The sequence below is a fragment of the Suricata suricatta genome, chromosome 1 (assembly GCF_006229205.1).
Source record: "Suricata suricatta isolate VVHF042 chromosome 1, meerkat_22Aug2017_6uvM2_HiC, whole genome shotgun sequence".
NCBI lineage: Eukaryota > Metazoa > Chordata > Mammalia > Carnivora > Herpestidae > Suricata > Suricata suricatta.
The window spans coordinates 183,766,508-183,785,826 of record NC_043700.1 but is presented as its reverse complement, the minus strand read 5'-3'; positions in this window follow the sequence as shown (position 1 = coordinate 183,785,826).

Here is a 19,319-nt window from a genome sequence, read left to right as displayed (position 1 = left end):
AAACCCCGCATCTCCACACCCCTGCATCTGGGCGTCTGCTACCATTCTTCTATCCAGAATCTTAATTTTCGCCCAATGAGTCCCCTTCCATCACAAAAACAAAAAGCCTCCTCTGCATTCTGGCCGATCTGTAAGACTTAGCAGGAGTTTCTCATGGTCTTCACTCCTGCTGCTGACATGACATAAAGATTATTTATCTTCCTGGGCTCCTCCTTGCTTGGCTATTTAAGAATAAATTTTGAATACCCACCAAGGGTTGGACGCTCTCCTGGATCCTTGGGTGCCAGGCCATTTTATAGCCTTGTAGGTAAAAACCAGGTCAATTCCAACTCAGCGCAATAAAAAATTTAAAATCTACCATAGCTAATGTGTAGCCAGGGCAAAGGGAAAGACCGCTGAAGTGATTTCCTGGCTTTGAAATGATTTACTCAAGAATTTCTCACAGGAGTTAGCAATTAGAGTTTTTGGATGAGTGAACAATTAAAAGAACTAACTTCTTAGAAAAGTCCTTGAAGATCTGTCCCACCAAAAAGAAGGCATAACAACAAAGTACCCAGAATCAGGAAGGCATGTGATTGTGATTTGTAATATATATTTGGTCTTCCTTCCATTTCTGGCACAGAGCTCCTAAAATCCTTGGAACTTTCTAGGTGATAAGAATAAAGATGTCTTGATACACGTAACAAACCCCTCTCAACCACACCTGAGTTGGTTAGGGAGCTGACTTCTGGGAATGGGGAGCCAACCAACTTCCAGTTCCACCCATTCACTCACCTCCAGGAAGAGGCCTGGGACTGGAGGCTGAATCCATCGACAAAGTTGTAAAGCTTCCATAGAAACACAAAAGGACAGGGTCCAGAGAACTTCCGGGTCGGTGAACACGTGCAGGTTTGGGGAGAGGAGCTCAGGTGAGTGAGAGAGGGCAGGGCGGCGCCACACTCTTTGCTCATCCCTCGCCCTCGGCATCTCTTCTGACCGGCTGTGACCAGGTTATAACCGTTTAAAAAAAACTGATACTGAGTCCAACCCAGAAGGGAGATGTTGGACCTACGATATACATCTACAGCCTGTTGGTCAGAAGCACAGGTGACAGCCTGGACATTGGTGTCTGAAATGGAAGGAGGGGGGCAGTCTTGCAGGACCAAATCCTTAATCTGTGGGAGCTGATGCTATCTCCAGGTAGACAGTGTTTGGATTGGGTTGAACTATTGAACATCTATCTGGAGTCTGGAGCTGTTTGGTGGCGTGTTGAAAAAAACCACACACTTGGTGTCAGAATCATAACCTGGGATAGAAGAAAATGCTGTGGGTAAAGATACCGTGTTCCGTAGAGTTAGGAAATACAATGTGGCTAAACATTTTAATATCATTTGCAAATAAGTCCAAATAGTAGAGATATAATTTAAAACATTATGAAGGTAATACTAAAAGTCAAGATAATTTAAGCAAAACAGAGCAAGTCCTGGATGAACATTTGAAATGATGAAAAAGTCTACGGCCATACCACCCTGAACACACCCGATCTCGTCTGAAATGATGAAAAAGATACTGTTTGGAATGAAGGAGGAGGGATTATAGAGGTTGATTCGTTTATTGTAAATAAATTATTTTCAAAATGCATATGTAATATGTGTATGTTTTTAAAAGTCAAATATATAAATCATGAAAATAAAATATTGTCCCACTCCCTTTTCACCCCCAATCATTACACCCAAGAGACAACCACTTTTAACTCCAAGTGTTAATGCTTTACGTGGTATTTATCTCCTTATATCTAAGGAGCTTTTTTCTTTTTAGTTTAAAACTTCCTTGACCTCCTGAAATGTGCATACTTTGTTTCTAGACACACCCCACTCACGTACCTAACATGTATACTCAAACTAGGCTGTTCATTTTGTGAATCATTTGTCACACTGATGTTCATTACTTAAGCAATGTTCTGCAGGTTTCATACCCTGCTAAAAAGTTTCTTTTTAAATGGCAAGGAAACACTGCTTACTTCAGTAGGAAGGATGAGAGGCGGGGGGGGGGGGGGGGGGGGGGGGGGGGGGGGGGGGGGGGTCATAGCAAGAAAGGCAAAAACAGAATGAGAGAGTTTCCATGGTAACTGAATCCCAGGTCTACAGGATTTTGTAAAATCTTTTTGTGAAATGTAATGCACACATGGAAAATGGATTAAGCATTAATTGGCAGGACGAATAATTTGAAAGCTTTTGTCAACAAACAGAAAACCGTTGAAAGCAGGGACTCAAACAGGTATTTATTTGTACACCCATGTTCATCACAGCATTATTCATAATAGCAAAAGGGTGGATGCGGCCCAAGTGTTCACCGATGGATGAATGGATAAACAATGTGGTAGACCATTACAGTGGAATATCATTCAGCCTCACCAAGAAATTCTTACACATGCTACAACATGGATGAACCTCGAAGACAGGATGCTAAGTGAAATAACCAGTCACAAAGGACAAAGCCTATATGATTTCATCACAAGAGGTACCCAGAGGAGTCAAATTCATAGAGACAGTATAATGAGTGGCAATTGCCAGGGGCCGAGGACCAAGGGAAACAGGAGTTAACTATTTAATGAGTACAGAGGTTCAGTTAGGGATGATGGAAGAAGTTCTATAGATGGATGGTGTTGATGTTTGTACAGCAGTGGGCATTACTTAGTGCCATTGAACTGCACACTTAACAATGGTTAAGATGATGATGTTTTGTGTTATGTATATTCTACTGAAATTAAAAAAAAATTTTAATGAAAATTTACAGCATCCAGAAACCTCTCTGTGTCTTCTCTGGCATAACCATCCTTCCTGACCTCTTGGAAGCAAACACTTGCCAAGCTCTTGCATTTCTGTGTAGCTTTACCACCCAGACATGAATTCCAAAGCAGTACGTCTTATTTTTTTAATATTTATTTATTTTGGGGAGAGCATCAGCAGTGGGAAGGCAGAGAGACGAAGACAAAGGATCCCAAAAAGGCCCCCTCTGTGCTGACAAACTGACTGACAGCAAGCAAGCCCCGTGCAGGGCTCAAACCCACAAACTGAACCATGAGATCATGACTTGAGCTGAAGTCAAATGCTCAACAGACTGAGACACCCAGGCGCCCCTTAAACTTTTAATAAAGGGAATCAAAATTATGTATTTATATCTCTGCTTTTAATCTACACTATTTTGTATAAAACACACCTGCGTGGTCTGTAGCTGTAGTTTATTTTCACGTTAGATAGTATTTTATTATATAAATGCATAACAGATGTTGATGGGCATTTAGATTCCTTCCAGTGTTTGGCTATCATGAACTGTGCGAATGTAAACATTACCGTATTTCCCGGTGTACACGTGCCCCAGTTTTGAGAGAATATTACCCAGGAGTGAATTGTTTGAGTCATAGGGTACAGGAACTTGACACATTAAATAATGTAATCTGTTTTCTAAAGTGGTTGTACCAGTTTATATACTCACGAGCAGTTTGTGTAAGCTCTGATCTCTCACATCCTAGTGTATACTATGCTGGCAGCCTTTATTTTACTGCCAGTCTTGTGGTACTTTCATTTCTTGGATTACTGGTTGGGTGAGCACATTTACTATTTATATGCTTATTGGCCATTAGGATTTCCTCTTAAATGTTTTCCTTTTTTTAAATTTTTTAATGTTTATTATTTATTTTTGAGAAAATAGAGAAACAGTGCACACACCAGGCAGGGGTAGAGAGAGAGGGAGACACAGAATCCAAAGCAGGCTGCAGGCTCTGAGCTGTCAGCACAGAGTTCGACGCAGGGCTGGAGCCAACGAACCGAACCGTGAGATCATGACCTGAGCCCAAGTCAGAGGCTCAACCAACTGAGCCACCCAAGCACCCCGATGTCCTCCTTTGTGAAGTGCCTCTTAAATCTCTCCTCTATTTTTCTAGTAAGTTTTGTTTTCTTACTGGTTGGTAGGAGTGTAAATTTGAATCTATGAGCCCTTTGTCAGTAATATGTCTTGAATACATCTTCATATTTCCATAGTTTGCTTTTTCACTCTCTAATGAATAGATGTTCCTAATTTCAATGCAGTCAGAGGTAGTCACCATTTTCAACCTTGTCCTCACCCTAAGGTCAGGTTGATATTTTTCTACACTGTCTTCCAAAAACATTATATTTTAACCTTCTGTATTTTGATGATCCAGCTGGAGTTCTGCGTGTGTGCATGTGCACATGTGCGCATCCTGTGCGACGAGATGTAATTGTGAGCTGATGTAAAAGGACTTGACATCTCAAGATGTCTTCAGAGTCCTTATCTAGACCTTGTACTGTCCTCAGTGCTGGGAAATCTATTTAAAAGAATCTTCCCCCAAAACCAAGAGCACACTATATACACTGTATGCTAGCCAACTTAACAATAAATTATATGAAAGAAAGAAAGAAAAAAAGGAAGGAAGGAAGGGCAAAAGGAAGGAAGGAAAGAGGAAGGAAGGAAGGAAGGAAGGAAGCAAGGAAGGAAGGTAAGGCCTTTGAAAAGACAATTTTTGTCACTATTCATTTTTTAGAAGTAATACAAGTTTATGGTAAAATATTACAACAGAAGAAGTACCTATTACAAAGTAGTCCCCTTCTACTACCTGCCTACCTAAAATACATTCCCCAGGGGGAATTACTGCTAACATTTGGTGTATACTCTTCTAGACCTTTCTCCTAAGCACAGGTAAACATATATGTAACCCCCATGTCCACTGGGGGCCTCCTCATCAATTTCTCCATCTGCGCTGTTTGAGTCAACCACATGTCTACCGGGGAGCACTAATTCTCCTAGCACAAACTGTTCTTGATTAGTGTAGACTTTACTGATGACTGGGGGCCAAGATGATATATTGTACCATATGCTATGAGGTTGGCTCCCTTTCCGCTTTCTTTCTCTTTACCTGGTCAGGAGCTAATTTCCTTAGACCTCATTTTTCTCCAGCATGGTATCCGATTCTTGTCTCTCATGGCACTGATTACAATATATGATGTATCTATTCATTTAATGCATATCACCCTTCAAGACCAGGTGTGAGCAAGCTGCAGCCTGTGGTTCAAAACCAGTGCACAGCCTGTTTTCATAAATAAAGTTTTGCTGAATACAGCTACGGATTGTCTATGGTTGCTGCCTGGCCACTATGGTGGGGCTGAATAGTTGCATCAGAGACCACGTGGCCTACAGACTTTGTAGCCCTTTACAAAAACAGTGTGCCAATCCCTCTTCTAGACTATGGCCAACACACCTTTTCATCATCTTATAACCAGCATCCAGTACCACGTTTGGCCCGTTCAAAGGTCCTGCCACTGAGAATTATCTATAGTCTTGAATTTCAAGGACTGAAATATCTCCTTTAGGCCTTTTATTATTGTTGTCAACTATGTGAAATGTTTGCTATACCCAGGGTGGGCGCCATTCAACAAATGTATTGAGAAGCCCATTTATTATTGGTACAGTTGAGAAATTTCCTGCACAACACAAGCCCAAAGACGAATTCCTACTGTTCCTACATATATCTTTTCTTGACCTCAATCTTTAAAGAATGATGTGTTTATATATGAGCTAATTTAGCTAAATGTCATCCCCTGTTAAATAATCACTACAAAATCTATGCACCAAACATGTAAATAGTTGGTCGGTATTAATCTTGATAGTGTCAATATTTTTAATCCTCTCTACCAGGTGACAAAGCATTCACTGCGTACCGGCCTTGAGAAACACACGTCCCCTCCTTCTCCAGACATGAGGTCATGCATCAGCCACGCTGCTGTCGGGTTTGCCTTGCAAACCCAGGGAAGTAGAGCCTCCAGGATCGCGCTGCTGCATTCCATGGCGTCACTGCCAAACCTTCCCCTTCACATATGTTGTTCTGCACATTAATATCTTATCTCTTTCCCTAAATGAGAATTTCTCCAGTAAGCATTAGTTTGTATTGTTTTCTTTTTTCTCTTTTTTATAATGGTATTATAAAATTCACAAGTTTTTTAGATGTAGAGCTTGATGGATTTGGGTAATTGTATATAATCTTAATCACCATTACAATCAAGACATAGAACAGTTCCCTTGCTCTAGAAAGTTCTCTCTGCCCCCTATACTTGTTTCCCTTTCTCTGCCATTCTTTTGGCTTCTAGTAACAAATACTCTGCTGTACTTTCTCTGACTATAACTTTGCCATTGCTCGAATTTCATGGAATTGGAATCATACAGTACATAATAGTCTGTGCTAGACTTTTTCACTTAGGATTATATTTTTGAGATTTATCCCCATTGCTGCATATACTGCTGTGACGTTCTCCTTTTCTTGCAGACGAGTACTCCATGGCACGTAATTTGTTTACCCGCTCATCAGTTGAGGGACATTTGGGTTTCTTCCAGTTTGGGGGTGTTATGAACAATGTCCACACGTTTTTATGCAAATATGTGTTTACATGTCTCTTGCAATAAATACCCAAAAGTGAAATCGCTGCATCATCTAATAAATGTAGCTAACTTTTAAGGTACTGCCATATTATTTTCCAGAGTGTCTATACCATTTTCCCTCCCACTTGCAATGTGTGGGAGAGCTCCAGCTGCTCTACAGTCTCACCACCCTTTGAATTGCTGCCCTTATTGTGATCATTCTAGCAGATGTGAAGTGGTGTCTATCTCAGTGTGGTTTCAGTTTGCATTTTGTTGATTACTAGGGATGCTGATTGGCCATTCCATCATCTTCTTTTGTGAAGTGTTGGTTCAAGTTCCTGTGTCTATTTCTTAAGGTTTTTTTTTTTTTTAACCTGAGTTATCTTATTATTAAGTGTTGAGTGTTCTTCACACAGGCTGAATTAAGCCCTTTGTTGGATATGTTGAAGAAAATTTTCCTCCCAGCCTGTGACTTGCCTTCTTGTATTCTTAGCTATGTCTTTCAAAGAGCAACCCTTTTAAATCTTGATGAAGTCTATTTTATCATTTTTTCCCTTAGATTTTCTGTATTTGGTGTTCCGTTCAAGAAATCTTTGCCTTACCCAGTGAGTGTCACAAATATTTTTTACCACTGCTGTCTCATAGAGTTTAATCATTTTAGTACTTGCATTTAGGTATACAATCAATTTAAGTTAATATTTATGGGTGGTGTGAAATAAGTCCCATGGTTAATTTTTTTGTCATACATATACCCAGTTAGTCCAGCACTATTTGTTGTTTTCCAATTGAATTACTTTGGCGTCTTGGTCAAAAATAAATTGATCACACAAGTGGGGGTCTATTTTTGGACTCTCACTCTAATCCATTGATCTATCCTCACATCAACACCACACAGTCAATTTGAAAAAGAACAGCTGCTAAAATGGCTTATTATTAATTGTTTCAGATTCTACAGTAGCCCTTGATCTCCCTGAACACCCCAGTCTTTCAGAAGACAGAACAGTGAAAACGACGTGTTATCCATAGGCATGGAAGGAAGGCACTCAAAACATTGAATGTCCGTGACAGCATGCAACGTTTTGAAGCAATAGCCATGTCAGCAAAAGCTGTTAAAACTATGTATTTGCAGTCAGTTCCCGGTAAGCCACAGCCTGAGTGAGACACTACATTCTGGGGTTAACAAAGTAAGGCGTTCCAACCACTTCCAGAGTAAAGTTCAAGTTCACTCCAGATGACATTAATCGAGGCTGCAGTATTTTTTAGGTGAGTTTTGGCATAAAGTTACACTGCAGTTAAATTTTAAAATGTTTTTCAAGCATTTAATAGTAGATACTAAGATTAGATAGGCATATAAATAGATAGACATGGAGAGGTGAAGATGAGGAAGACGTGTGTGTGCCACATCTTCCTTAACCTCTCCTCTATCCACAGACACTTGGGCTGCTTCCAAACCTTGGCTATTGTAAATATTGCTGCAGTCAGCATAGGGATAGGTGTATCTTTCTGAATTTGTCTTTTCCTCTCCTTTGGGTAAATAGTAGTGGAATTATTGGATCATATGTTATTTCTAATTTTAATTTTCTGAGGAACCTCCACCTTGTTTTCCACGGTGGCTACACCAATTTACATTCCCATCAACAGTGCACAATGGTTCCTTTTCCTCCACATCCTCACCAACACTTGTCATTTCTTGTCTTTTGGGTGTTAGCCATTCTGATAAGTGTTACGGGTGGGCCTAGAGGGCAAGTAAAACAAGTCAGACTGAGAAGGACAAACACCGCAGGATTTGTCTCATAAGTAGTCTCTAAAAAAACAAATGAAAAACAAACAAAAGTGGAATCAGACCTGTAAATATGAAAACAAACTGGTGGCTGCCAGAGGGAAGGGGTCTGGGAGGATGAGCAAAATGGGTGAATGGGGTTGGGAGCTATAGACTTCCAGTTGTGGAATGAATGAGTCACAGGGCTAATAGGCACAGCATAGGCAATTTCATCAGTGATACTGTAATAGTGTTGTATGGTGACAGATGGTAGCTACAGCAGAAGATATAAACTCGTTCAATCACTATATTGTACACCTGAAACTAAAGTAACAATGTGTGTCAGTGATAGAAACATAGATACATAGATACATAGATACATAGAAGTCAAGGTGTATATGGCCAATTCTAGAAACCGACTTGTAATTTCAATACCATGGTAAAGCAAAATGAGATCTATACAATGGTCCACCAGAGTACAGAGCAAGGTAAGCAGCCCAAACCAATTATTGAAAGAATGGAAGAGATCAAAACTGAGATTAGGATTGAAGAATATGTATGACCGAACCAAGAGAAAAGAGGTAAGATGGAGGTTTCAGGTAGAGTGGAGAGTGGGCAAAGAGTTCAAAACAGCCTCCTGAATGCTTCTCTACGGTGAAAATTGCAAAACTGGGCATGGCAGATAGTGAGGTTGCAGATCTAACTGGATCTTGAGGTTGCCAGGTAATGGGGTCTTCAAGTCCCAGCTCCATGGCTACCTCCTCCAGGAAGCCTCCCATCATTAGCTTCCTCTCCACCCTACACCCTCTTGAGCTTGGGAACTACCATTTTCACTTTCCCTTTTCTTGTCCTCACTGCTTTTCCTTCTCATAGTGGATACATCATGGCCTGCATCTGTATTACTGATGAGACCCATGTGGGAACCGATGATGGCTATGTCCCCAGGATCCAAGACATCCTTCAGATCCGGCAGAATCAGGAATCAATGATAAGTTCAGCTTGTTGGAAAAGCAATCATTTTATAAATATTTGGCCACTTGCTCCATTCTATAAAATTATCAGAACAGTCTTGGGGAAGGAGTTAGGCAGGTATTAGGAAGAGTAGTTCAGTGACATGAGGTTTAGCTCCAGCGGCACCCCCTTATTTGGCTACTTTTGTGTGCTTTCCCCTACTCACCTGAGATTGGAGAAAAACTGCATTATGTTAGCACCCGGGCATCATACACCAAATGGCAGGAATATGGTGAGAATGTCAAGGTACAGAGAATAATACAGTGTCCCCGAATAAGCTCTCCTATAATTCAAAAGATTATACCTCTTAAAACTATGGATGCAGCTTTAATAATAATTGAAACAAAGTTTGACTTCTATTAACATATAAAACACTGTAAGTTTGTCTGATCTGAGACTTTAAGTAAATTTTTTAATAGTTTATTGTCAAATTAGTTTCCATGTAACACCCAGTGTACTTCCCCACAAGTGCCCTCCTTCATTACCACGACCTCCCTTCCCCCTCCCCCTCCCCCTTCAACCCTTGGTTTCATTCTCAGTATTCAATAGTCTCTCATGATTTGCATCCCTCTCTCTCCCCAGCTCTCTTTCCTCCTCCCTCTCCCTATGGTCCCCCATTAGATTTCTCCTGTTAGACCTATGAGTGCAAACATATGGTATCTGTCCTTCTCCGCCTGACTTATTTCGCTTAGCATGATACCCTCGAGGTCCATCCACTTTCCTACAAACGGCCATATTTCATTCTTTCTCATTGCCATATAATACTCCATTGTATATATATACCACATCTTCTTGATCCCTTCATCAGGTGATGGACATTTAGGCTCGTTCCATGATTTGGCTGTTGTTGATATTGCTGCTATGAACATTGGGGTACATGTGCCCCTGTGCATCAACACATCTGTGTCCCTTGGGTAAATCCCTAGCAGTGCTATTGCTGGGTCATAGGGGAGTTCTATTGTTAATTTTTTGAGGAACCTCCACACTGTTTTCCAGAGTGGCTGCACCAGTTTACATTCCCACCAACAGTGTAGGAGGGTGCCTGTTTCTCCACATTCTCACCAGCATCAGGCATGTGAGATTTTGGAAAATACACCTTTGAACATCTTATAATGTTTTAAGGTACATTTGTAACTACTTTCTACCCAGCAGTGAAGTTGGATGGTGCACCTACCTGTTCATCCAATTACCTCTAGAGACAATACTTACCTAGTAAGGAGTTAGATATTGTTAACAATACAACTGTAATAGTCAGTTTTCCAGAGGCAGAACCAATAGGATAAAGAGAGAGAGAGAGAAAGAGAGAGAGAGAAAGAGAGAGAGAAAGAGAGAGAGAGAGACAAATAAGAAGAAATTTATTATGGGAATTGGCTTGCACAATTCTGGAGTTTGAGATACGTCAGGAGAACCTGGAAAGTTGATGTTATAATTCAGTCTGGGTCCAAAGACGAGATCCGGGACCCCCGTCCGAGGGCAAGAAAGGGCGGATATCTGAAGCTGGCGCAGGCATCTCTCCTGCAGTGTGACTTTTCATAATCTGAATCACATCTAATGCAGTACAAGAAGGAGGAGACTTGGTCTGCATGATGCAAGCTGCTATTGCTTCAAGCGCAGCTGGGCAGCTCTGTCTGCAGGAAAACGCTATTTCTTCACGTGCAGCTCAGCTGCCTTGTTTGGATGTCTCTTAGCTTCCCTAGACCGCCAAGCTCTCTGCCCCTCGGGGCCTTCACATCAGCCTTTCCCTCTGCCTGCCATGCTCTCCCTCTGGTCTCTTGTCCGTCTTTAGGTCTCAGCTTGCAAGAGGCCTCCTGTGTCCATGCATGTTGCAGTGAGACCCTCCTTCTGGCCCCAACCCTCCGCCCCTCTCCCCCCCACCCCTACCCCCACCATCTCAGTGTCCTATCTGTTCTTTTCCCAGGGCATTGAATGCTAGACTCACTGTATTGATCTAATTGCTTCCATGTATCTCAAGTCAGAAGTCGTGTGTCTATGTTGTCACAATCCCAGCCCCGGCATTCAGAAAAATGGTGGCACACAGCAGAAGTCCTGATAGACAGTAAGTGAATAAATGCAGGTAATAGGGATGTATAATTAGTGCTGGGGGTGACAGAAAAAAAAAAAAGAGAGTATTTTTTTTAGTTACAAGGTATCAAATGCCAATTGGTTCTGTCATGTTTAAGTTTTATAGCTACATATTTTAGGTACAAAAATACTTTTATTATTAAGATTTCTACAAGGAAGGGTGGGAAACCCTTGTTATTGCAAGTCTGCAATGCTATAGTACCTTATTTCCCCTTCCTGTGGAAGTAGTTATTTCCATAATGAACTTTTTGATGACATGAGATTCATTAAGAATGCCACAAAGGGCAGAACTGAGTGTGATCGTCATTTAAGACGGTCTTCGGGGCCCCTGGGTGGCTCAGTCGATTGAGCATTCGACTTCGGCTCAGGTCATGATCTTGTGGTTCATGGGGCTGAGCCCCGCATTGTGGGCTGTCCAGAGCCTGCCTGGGATTTTCTTTCTCTGTCTATCACTCGTTCGTTCTCTCTGCCCCCCCACCCCTAGCCCTTGCACACACTTGCACTGGCTCTCCTTCTCTCAAAATAATTAATTTAAAAAAAAGACACTCCTTTCTTCTACAACAGATTATAAAGTTCACTGGATTTTAGCCATCACCTAAATAGGGATCAGGGTGCTTAAGGAGACTTGCTTCTTATTTCAAACTGGCCTCAGGATCTCACACCCAGAGTTGGAGGCATCAATGGCTAGGTAGGAGCCTGAGCCCTTCTCCCCACGGTTCAGCAAAATACCACTTTGCACAAGAGCTGGGCCCTGAGAGCTGGAGTGTACGCTGGCATCCTCCGACACAGACCTTCTCACCCTCTAGGTGAGTAGACCCTTCGGGGAGCTGTTCTTCAACAAGACTAATCATTAATCTGTTTGGGCAAGTGTGAGGGGAAGGGGAGACGAGCACCTCCAGGGTGACTCCAAGTGCTGCCATTCTCTCCCGATCTCCTGGTTTTTATAGTTCTTCCCTCCACACTTTCTCCAACGGATCCCGTTTCATGCTTTCCTGGACACTACAGTTGACGCGCTGAGGACACTGAAATAAATACTAGAGATTTGTCATTTTCCTCCAAGATCTCGGAGTAGGTGGGGGTGCTATAAGTGTCGGAAATCATGCTAACTGGACAGGGTTAGCCAGGTGACCCTTGCATTAACCTCCACATAAAGATAGTATTTTCACCCACTTTACAGATGAAAAAAGCTGGTAATGAGGGATTTTAAGCACCTGTTCAAGCCACACTGTGTCTACTGTCTTCACTTCATCAGATTAGCCTTCAAACCCTTGTTACAGATGCGACCTTTTATGGCGGGTGGGAATTAGAATGGAAATCTCCAAAAGCTCCAAATTCCATGGCCTTGATGGTGGAACAAAATACCCAGAAGGGCCCCAGGCACATAGCAGGTACCCAATATGTGGGAAATGAATTTCATTAAATAAAGAAAACTCAAAACAAGCCATTTTCTCTTCAAATTTGTTACAGAATAGGGGCGCCTGGATGGCTCAGTTGGGTAAGGGTATGACTTCAGCTCAGGTCATGATTTGTCCAGGAGTTCAAGCCCTACATCAGACTCTGTGCTGACAGCATGGAGCCTGCTTGGGATCCTCTGTCTCCTGCTCACTCTGCCACTCCCCACCCTTCTCTCTCAAAAATAAACATTTAAAAAGTTAGCTGCAGAAGAGAAGGAAACGCCACTCAAATATTTGCATTTGAAATACAAAATCAGTTGGTTCTGAATAGTAATAGAAAGGCAATAAACTTTCTCACCAATATCGTCCAGCCCTCTGTCTTCCCCCTCCCAGCCCTTGCTATGGGTTTCTCCCCACCACCTCTTCCTTCCCAACCTCATCCTGTCCAAGGCTCAACGCCACACACCCCACTGGTGGCTTCGAGATGGCTTCCCTTCTTTCATCGTCCTTCCAAACGTATCCTTCCGGGGGTTGCCTGTGAACATGATGACGCCCATATTCATAAACAGTTTACACTTACTGAAACACTTACTCTGTCAAAAGTACTAAGCTAAGCACTTTATATCCATTTAGAAAAAATCCCCATTCATGGATGAGGAGACCCAAACCCAGAGCTTATATAACTTGTGCCAGATCACACAGCTACAAGATGCTAGAGCTCATTTTGCAAAGGGGCCGGCATAATAAACGAATTCACAGGAAGACCTTAATGGTTGATAGTAGCTTCCTTCAACCCTCTGTGAATACATTAAGTCAACAAATGATAATGACCCCCATTTTGTGTGCCAGACAAAGAATTGTACTTTCACGTGCATTCAATTACCTAACACTCACATTTGAATTCGGCTCTAGCTTGATCACACACAATTGTAAATAAGAAACTATTTCAATATAACATGAGTTGTGTTCTTTCATATGAACATAGGCAGAACGAAGGCAGAAATGCCTTCAGATCTATATTTATTTCTAAGTTACACTTTTATTTTGAGATCATTACATATATTTACGTGTGTGTGTGTGTGTGTGTGAATGTACACACACAGTTGTAAGAAATAATACAAAGAGAGCCCATGTACCCAGTTCCCGTTAATGGCAACATTTTGCAAAACTAGAGTACAATATCACAACCAGGACACTGACATTGATATACTCAAGAGACAGAATATTTCCATTAGCACAGAGATTCTTTGCCTTGCTCTTTTATAGCCCAAACCACTTCCCTCCTTCCTCTACCTCCTCCTTAAGCCCCTTACCACTAAACTCTTCTCCATTTCCTTAATTGTGTCATTTCAAGAATGTTATGTAAACAGAATCATACAGTATGTAACTTTTGGGGATTGGCTTTATTCACTGAGCATAATTCTCTGGGGATACATCCAAGTTGTTGCATGTGTTAATAGTATGTTCCTTTTTACTGCTGAGTAGTATTACATAATATGGATGTACTATTGCGTGTTTAAACATTTGCCCACTGAAGGATATATCTGGGTTGGTATTCGTTTATGTCTGTTAACAAATAAAGATGTTATCAACATTTGTGTTAAGGGTTTTGTATGAAAGTAAGTCTTCCTTTATTTGGGATAAAAGCCTAAGAGTATAATTGCTGGGTTGTGTGATAGTTGCATTTTTTTTAACTGCCAAATAGTTTCCCAGAGCAGCTATATCATTTTACATTCCCACCAGCAATGTATAAATGATCCAGTTTCATTCATCTTCACCTGCATTTAGTGTTATTTTTTTAAATTTTAGCCCTTTTGATAAATGTGCCAAAAAATATCACTGTGACTTTAATTTGAACTTCCCTAATGACCAATAATATTGACTATATTTTCATGTTCTTATTTGTTATCATTTATCTTCTTTCATGAAATGTCTCTTGATGCCATTTTCCCATTTTCTAATTATATGTTTTATGTTTCTACTGTTGAGTTTTAACAGTCATTTATATATTCTACATATCAGTTTTTAAAAAATTTTTAATGTTTATTTATCTTTGAGAGAAAGAGACAGAGTGTGAGTGGGAGAGGGGTAGAGAGAGACACACAGAATCCAAAGCAGGCTCCAGGGTCTGAGCTGTCAGCAGAGAGCTTGGTGTGGGGCTCGAACTCCCGGACTGTGAGATCATGACCGGAGCTGAAGTCAGACGCCTGACTGACTGAGCCAACTAGACCCTCTACATATTAGTTCTTTCATAGGCTATGTGGTTTGCAAAAATTAGCTCCCACTACATAGCTTGTCTTTTTGTCCTCTTAGTGGGGTCTTTCACAGAGTGAAAGGTTTTAATTTTGATGAAGTCAGATTTATCAGCTTTTCCTTTTATGGATTGTACTATTGGTATCAGGTCTAAGAACTCTTTGTCAAGCCCTAGATCCCAGAGATTTTTCTCTATATTTTTATTCTAAAAGTTTTATAGTTTTACACTTTATATTTATGTCTGTGATCTATTTTTAGTTAATTTTTGTATAAGGTATGAGGCCTAGGTCAAAGTGGTTTTTTTTTGTTTCTTTTTTTCTTTTCTTTCTTTTTTTTTTTTTTTGGCTGTAGATGTCTAATTGCTCTAGAACCATTTATTAAAAGGTTATCCTTCCTCCACAGAATTACTTTTACTTTTACAGCTTTGTCAATAACACTTGGGGGGGCACCTGGGTGGCTCAGTCGGTTAAGCGCCCTACTTCGGCTCAGGTCATGATCTTGCGGTTGGTGAGTTCGAGCCCATATCAGGCTCTGTGCTGACAGCTCAGTGCTGGAGTCTCCTCCAGATTCTGTGTGTGTCTCTTTCTCTGCCCTTCCCCTGCTCTTTCTCTGTCTCTCTGTCTTTCAAAAATAAATAAATGTTAAAAAATTTTTTTAAGTTGGGCATTTTTGTTGTGGTTCTATTTCTGGGTTCTCTATTCTGTTCCACTGACCTGTGTGTCTTTGATCTTTCTGCCAAGACCACACTTTCTTGTTTACTATAACTACATTAAGTCTTGAAGCTAGATAGATTCCTCATACTTTATTCTTCTTCTTCAAAATTTTTTCAGTTATTCTAGTTCCTTTGTTGCCCATATAAATTATAGAATAATTTCATCTATATCTACAAAATGTCTTGCTGGGATTTTGAGAGGAATGGTGCCTTTCATTTCTATAAATCTGGGAGAACTGACATCTTACTATGTTGAGTTTTATAGTCCATAAACACAGTATGCCTCTCCATCTATCTAGTCCTTCTTTGTTTTTTGTTTTTTTCATCAGCATCTTATAATTTTCAGGATATAAACTCTACATAGGTTTTATCAGATTTACACCTAAGTATTTCTCTTTTTTACGAGTAATTATAAATGGAAAGGTAGCTTTAATTTCGGTGTTGATGTGTCAGTTTCTAGTACAGAGAAGTAATCACTGCATCTGTGATCTTGCTGAACTCACTCCTTCCAGTTTTTTTTTTTTTTTTTTTGTAGCATGTGTGGGATTTTCCACACAGTTATGTTATCTGCAACTAAGGATAGTTTTATTTGTCCTTTTTCTGATATGTATACCTTTTGATTCCTTTTATTTTTTTGCCTCAATGCACTGGCTAAAATTTTCAACATTTTGTTATTTATACAAGAATGGTGAGAGGGGGCACACTTTATCTGCTCCTAATCTTAAAGAAAACCCATTCAGTCTTTCATGGTTAAATTAAGTGTTAGGTTTTTTTCTAGATGCTCAAGTTGGGCAAGTTTTCTCCTTTCCTATTTTCCTGAGAGTTTTCATCATTAATGGCTGTTGAATTTTGTCAAATACCTTTTCTGTAACAATTTACATGCTCATGTGATTTTTCTTCACACTGTTATGGGGAATTATACTGATTGATTTTTCAATACTGAGCCAATTTTGCATCCCTGGAAGCAACTCCACTTAATCTTGGTGTGTGATTCCTTTTATGTATTGCTGAATTCTATGTCAGCTCTATTGTAAGGATATTGAAAACAAACATCAGCGACTCAGTCTCCCTTGCGTGGTTCTTGGTTCTTGGCTCTTGGCTTTGGCAGATAACACGTCCTTCTGTGCCCATGTGGTTGACAGCTCCACTTCCATCCATACCATTTCAGTGCCCAAGAGCCAACTTCTCCATCCTGTTGTTTCTCTGCATTTTTAGTATCTTCTGAGTCAGCCTCCAGCTTCACTGAGCTGCCGACCAGAGGAGATCAAGGAGACAAGACTAATACATATAATTTGATATCCTAGTTGGGATTCTGGAACATCCCATTAGAAAAAACTGAGGAAATCTGAGTAAGTATGAACTCCACTTAATGATGATGTGTTAATATTGATTGATCAATTGTGATAAGTGTGCCATACTAATGCAATATGTTCATAATAAAGAAATCGGGTATGGGGGAACTATATTTGCAATCATTCTACTGAAATCTAGAGTTCTTCTTAAAAAAAAAAAGTTTTTATTTAAGGAAGACATCTCCCCCTCAAATGTCTTCAGTTCATAGTTCATACCTACTTGTTTTTATTTCATAATTTGTTTTTTCTTTATGAATATGATGTCTTTATTGTTTTGAGGATTTAGTCATTATCATTAAACTCCTTATTAAAAGATGGATCTAATATTTATAGTTTCTTAGCAATAAATTCTTTTGTTCATTGAGTCTAAAGGCAATCTTCCTCAATAATTGTTTTCATCACATACTTTGTGATTTTTGTTTTCAAATTCATCTTGAATAGGCATCCTGTATGTTTTTTCTCCCACTTATGATGTTCAGCCTTCTGGGTCTTGTGGTTTTGCGGGGGACGGGATTCTCCAGTCCAGAACCAGGTTCGATATTGGCATCTCAGGCACTTTCAGAGATGCCATTATTGGCCTAGATCCCACTCTTGTGCACCACCCAAAAGGGGCATAATCTTAGAAAGTGTAAACCAAACAAGCCTGGAGGGAGCCAGTGAAATAAATTCACAGTATGTAAGACCTCTGGTACACCAACTCGCACACTCACGCCCCTACCTCGAACCCCAGCCGTTGCTCTGGTGGACAGCTTCATGCAGGGTTGGAACTGCTTCGGAGAGTGCCTGCACTGATGTGCGGGCTCATCTTCCCTTGTGTTTTTGCCCCAGGTCTTCTCTAATGTCTACAGCCACCTGCTCAGCACTCCTCCATGAGACACCATAAATGTGGAGGCGATGAACAGCCCATGGGGCAACCTTCAGGGATTGGAGACTGGAAACAACTGTTAATTGCTTCTTCCTTGCACCCTCTGGTGAAAAGTCCTGAGGTATATTGTTTTCTTCTCAGACACACTGAGCTTGTGAGATTAGACACTAGTTGTTCACCGTAGTAGCTGACTCTGAGGTCTTCTTGTTGACTCTGCTTCCTCCCTTATTTTATTCTCCCTCTTCCTTTACCCCTACTTCCCGTTGTCATTTCCAAAATAAGCCACTTGCACATAAGCCCTATTCTTGGACTCTGCCTTTGGGAGAATCTAGGATAACACATGCCCTGACCTCAGTGAAGCCAGTAAGAAGTCATAGGGTAAGGATGCCCACTAATACAGTCCATAAGAGTTAGTGTCTTCAGTCACAGCGCTGGGCAGAGGAGGGTTAAGATTGGATCTGGAGGGGCCAAGGGAAAATAAAAAGAATATTCCCCAAAAGTTTATTACCTCCTCTCTTAGGACCAAATACATACATTTCTGTCAACATGACATGCTCCTGTCATACAAATACTTCTAATTCAGTAACATATGAAGACTACTATAAGGAAGTGATATGTCTGCCCCATTCGTGTAGATGGAGCTTTTAATCAAAAGAAGGTTTGTTTGAAATTATAATAGCTAGCTTACGGAGCACAATGAAGGCAGAGCAGGGTCACCACACAGCAGTGACACTGTTGAGTGCTGCAAAAATCAGAAAGGAGAGTCACAAGATGGTCTTCAGTGACTCCTCCAGTTCTAAGTCAGGGCATAAGTTTCTTCTGATAAAATGGAAACAGCCTCCCTCCATCTCTCCATGGGGTGACATGAGCCCTGCTTACTGAGACTCAAGTTTTTTGGAAGGGATGTGTTTCCAAACAGACACCACTAACAAAGCATTTTCCTCAACCAGTAGGAAGACCCACCATGCAATAGTAGAGGAAGAGAAGTTTCAAAACAGAGCTGCGTTGTGTGTGTCAGGGGGTAGGGTGGGAAGAGCTTTGTAGTCTGTATTCTCTAAAAATATGTGCTAAAGTGAACAGAGACGCAACATGGAGAAACCCAAAACGGAATGTGACCCTTGGTTTCAGCTCTCCACTGGCAGGACCTAAACGGAGCCTTTGTTCAATATTTGGCACATTGTTCCCAAGGCAGTAATGGTCCATTTGGGGAGACATATGACACCCTCAGGGAAACTGGACTTGGAAAAAACAGAAGGAGCAGCCCATGCAGGAGAAACAGTGATGGTGTGTTCCTTCACCCAGCAAGGCTGTTCCCTGCATACCAGGATACTTCTCTCAAACAAAGATCCTTTGCAAAAGAAAGAGCAGCTCCTGGCTGATGTTGGCTATGAGCAGACTCTTTTATGTACAAGGTAGTTGTGAGATATTGGCTCCTATTAAATTGTCAGATGACTGAGTTGATTTGATTTTGTGTAGTGGCATG